Genomic DNA, 4,525 nt, shown 5'->3' on the forward strand with positions numbered 1-4,525 from the left:
CGTTGGATTTCAATGCTGACATTATTATCGGTGTTAATGCTGGTTCCCAAGTAAACGAAATTATCTACTTTCTCGAAATTGTAACTGTCAACAGTGACGTGGGTGCCAAGGCGCGAATGTGCTGACTGTTTGTTTGATGACAGGAGATACTTCGTCTTGTCCTCGTTTACCACCAGACCCATTCGTTTTGCTTCCCTATCCAACTTGGAAAAGGCAGAACAGACTTCGCGGTTTTTGTTACCGATGATGTCGATGTCATCGGCATAAGCCAGCAATAGCACGCTCTTGTAGTAAATTGTTCCCGATCGGTTCAGTTCTGCAGCTCTTATTATCTTCTCCAACATCAGATTAAAGAAGTCACATGAAAGGGAGTCGCCCAGTCTGAAACCCCGTTTTGTGGCGAACGGCTCGGAGAGGTCTTTCCCAATTCTGGCGGAGCTGGTGGTATTGCTCAACGCCATTTTACACAGCCGTATAAGTTTTGAGAGGATGCCAAATTCAGACATAGCGGCGTATAGGCAACTCCTTTTAGTGCTGTCAAAAGCGGCTTTAAAGTCGACAAATAGGTAGTGAATGTCGATCCTTTTCTCGCGGGTCTTTTCCAAGATTTGGCGTATTGTGAATACCTGGTCTATGGTAGATTTTCCAGGTCTAAAGCCACACTGATAAGGCCCAATCAGTTCTTAGGTAACTACTTGGTACAAAATCATGAGTTTTATGAAATATTTCACGGTGTTATAATGTAAAAGTTGGAAAAAAACATGTCAGATAACAAAGAGAAAGTTTTAAACTTAAGGTCAGTGGAGGATACGAGACGATATTTAAAATAGAACGTACGAGGCATCTGTTTATTGGGTTGGGTCCACTGGACCCCGTGTGACCATTACGCTATTTTTTGTGTGGTGTGTGTGACCATTACGGGTTAAATTTTGCGCGGCAAGGCCACTACTTCTAGTCCTACTACTGGGCCAAGTTTGAAATTGATATCTCAACTTTTAGAATTTTGGCCACAAAATAGGGTCAAATTTCCTATAGTGCACTGTAGTATCCATTTCCAGTCGGCACCCTCGCGGTGGCTTTAGCCGAGGATTTTCGCCAAGCATTTGAGTCAGAAGTCAGAAGTCTCAGAATTCTGAATTCTAGCCCCCATTGGGTGTCCGAAAAAGCGTCAGACAAGAGAATATTTCCCTTCTTAGGTTAGGAGTCATATTAGAGTATTAAAAACAAATATTTTTTATAATTCTGATTACTAGTTAATAAACGTTTACTTCCACGTGAACTTTGGTACTTTTGTTCAACTCAGAATTTAAGACACCAAAAGAGTCCGAAGCGAGTCAATGTGGTTGACTTGTCTCAGAATCATATTTATGACGAAAGAGATACATTTTACATTCAAAAATTCTGGGCACTCAGAAAATTGTTTAAATATGTACATGGTCGTGTATAGTCATATGTACGTATATACATGTGTACATATGTATGAAGTTTTCCAGATTTTATGCTATGAGACGTTCCAACTGTTACACTTACGCGTATTTGTTGCGTAAATTTAATTACTCTCGACGCTGATAAAAACCATTGACTTTTAATGCAATCTGCTCCAATAAAAACACATTTCCTAATACGCGACATTTATGAATGAACGTCTATATATTTAGTAGAGATGGCCTAAAAACGCATCTGGGCTATTCCATTGTCATAGGTGGGTCATTTGTATAATGAAAATTTTCTTTCCTCCATAAATTTAAGTATAAAATGCGTAGCAATACTGCATTTCGATAAATCCACATAATTCACTAATTTATGAGTTATTACCAAATACGAAAAAATGCCTAATTCATTTTATTTGGGAAAAACTAAGTTTTTTCTGCCCCGGACTGAATAAAAACATACCTACATTTTTGAAAGAGAAATATTTTAATGAAACTCTGCGGACAAATTTCATATTTCTATTTAAATGCTTTATTATAAAGGAAAAAAACCACAACAAAAACTCTGGCTTTTGTATATAAAAATCCGAGATTCCCCTGCCACGGGAGGCACAACTTTAGTCGCGTACGATTTTCTTGATGACCTTGGTTTCTAGTGTTATCCATATTAAAGAGATTAACTATGATAAGTTCAAAAGCCATGTAACAAGATCAACTCACCCGCTTTTATCACAATACAGTTGGGCTGACATAATCCTGAACAAATATATTCCCTATAAGTATAGTTGATTTGGTTCTAATATTATAGCAATGTTTTTTTCTTATTCAGGGTTTCCAAGCATAATTTTAACGATCATGCTTATTTTGCTTATTTCAATGTATAAAGCTAAGTACGGACCTTGTAAGTAAACGATCAAGAAATAAATTGCTATTATTTTGTGTGTGTGAATAGTAGTGTCCAAGGAGTTTTGACATCTGATATTTTTTATAGCGTGCTGTCTCACTTTTTCCTTACGAAATAATGAAACGGGCATATATTTCTGTTGAAAGCAAAGGTGCCTTGTCGTACTCTTCACAAACAAACTTCAGAAAACCATAGTAGCAAATTTCTTAAGAACTTCGTACTGCTTTAGAAAATTTGGCACACTAAGTTTTTCTTGACCTTTTCTTGGTCTTTTTTTGTTCATCGAACTAAAGAAATGTTTACAAATAATAACATAAAAACAGATTTGGTTTTTATTAACCCTTAACTTCAATTGCATTGCTGCTTGGATACAATAATTTAAAACCCATGGTTAGTATCTACGGGAACGCGTTGATGTTATTGAAGAGATTAAAAATAATTTATTTCAAATGAAAAGAAAAAAACGGCTTTCGAAATATATATTAGTATAGATAATTCGACTCCAGCGTTCCCAAGCTGAAAAATATATATAAAATATGACCGAAATCGGACTATAAATACGATTTTTAGTAATAAGTCGATCCCAGCGCCACCCTATGGGGTGTTTCTCTCCGTAACATTTTTCTTTGGGCAAAGACAAAGACAACTAAAAAAAGCCTACTTAAATTGGACAATCCATTTTCGAGTTATGGGATCATACGTTTTACGCAACGTCGTTCTATATATATAGAGATATAGATATATATTTTTAAATAGTTGGCAACCCTCTTCAAAATTATTACTTCTGGTTAAGAGTGCATTTAATTAAATTAATAAAGGCATTTCACTTTCATTCCCTGAATGCGTTTTAAATATTTTGTCAGTATACTATATATTTAAGGTCCAAAAATTTTAAACGGGTGGCAATTCTATCAAAAAGTCTTTATTCTACCTTAAGCAGTGTAGCTTTCCTTCAAAATGGTGTTTCAATCATTCCATTTCATGAAGTATTATGGAAGATATGGCGCTTTATTGACCGGATACAGTGCTTTCAGCTTTTTAGAACCCCCTTTTTTCAGTAAATAACTAAATTTGAAGAAAGTAACTATTTTTCGCATGTATGTGAGCTTCCCCATTCAAAATGAGTTATCATTCATTAAATTTGAAATATTAAAGGAAATATCGTTTGGTAACAGAAAAATGCCTTTAGAAATAAGTATGTAGACTATTACTGAATTTTACTGGATAGTGCGTACGCAAACAGGCCTAATTTTTCCCTTGTATCCGCGATTTCGTTTAAATAGTATTGTCATACTTTTTTACAAAGTTCGATATTTTTAGATATGGTGCCCCTTTTTTTGAAGATCAACCGTGGGACTTAATTTTTCAATTGCTCAGCTGACGTTTCTTAAAGTAAAATATGCGAGTGCCTAAGTAAAAGGATATACACTTATACTTATTTATTGTTTATATGCATTTTAAACCCCGGTAGGAAAAAATGTGTAACAAGTTCAAATATGACTTCAGCCTCATGAGTAATTTAAAATCTTTCTGATAACAGATCAGCGAACACAATAACGTTGAACCAAACCAAGAAAAATTCCCGAAAATTTTACCAGAGAGATAGGCGACTTACCTTTCCCAGTTGGATAAGGAAGCAAAGCGAATGGGCTGGTGGTAAACGAGGATAATTGTCCTGCCATCATATTTTGGAGAAAGTACAGAATTTAGTTTAGTTGAGGACCAGCATTAGCGCTGTTAATAATGTCAGCAGGGAAATCAAAAGCAGAATCACTCTTGGCAACAAGTGCTAATTTGGACTGAGTATGCAATTAAGGAGTAAAGTCCTCTCTCGACGTGCGAAAACCACACTAAATAAGTCACTCATCATGCCCGTGTTGATATATGGGGCAGAAGCATCGGATGAGGCGGTTCTTGGAGTATTTGAGAGAAAGATTTTGCCGAAGATTTACGGGCCTTTACGCGTTGGCGACGGCGAGTACCGCAGAGGATGGAACGAGCTTTACAACGAAATAGACATAGTGGAGCGAATTAAAATACAGCGGCTCCGCTGGCTTGGCCATTTCGTTCGAATGGACTCCAATGCCCCAGCTCAGAAAGTATTCAACTGGGAATCCGCTGGTGGTAGCAGAGAAAGAGGGAGACCCCACTGCGATGGAAAGATCAGGTGGAGAAGGACTTGGCTTCACTT

General features: G+C 36.7%; 1 protein-coding gene across 5 annotated transcripts in view; it reads left to right on the forward strand.

Annotated features, from left to right (window-relative positions):
- Positions 1-4,525, forward strand: part of LOC118733786 — a 127,977-nt gene that overhangs the window by 100,749 nt on the left and 22,703 nt on the right. The gene's annotated exons all lie outside the window — the stretch shown is intronic.

Source organism: Rhagoletis pomonella, unplaced genomic scaffold (assembly GCF_013731165.1).
Source record: "Rhagoletis pomonella isolate Grant_MI unplaced genomic scaffold, Rhpom_1.0 Rhpom_scaffold_00002, whole genome shotgun sequence".
NCBI classification, from domain to species: Eukaryota; Metazoa; Arthropoda; class Insecta; order Diptera; family Tephritidae; genus Rhagoletis; species Rhagoletis pomonella.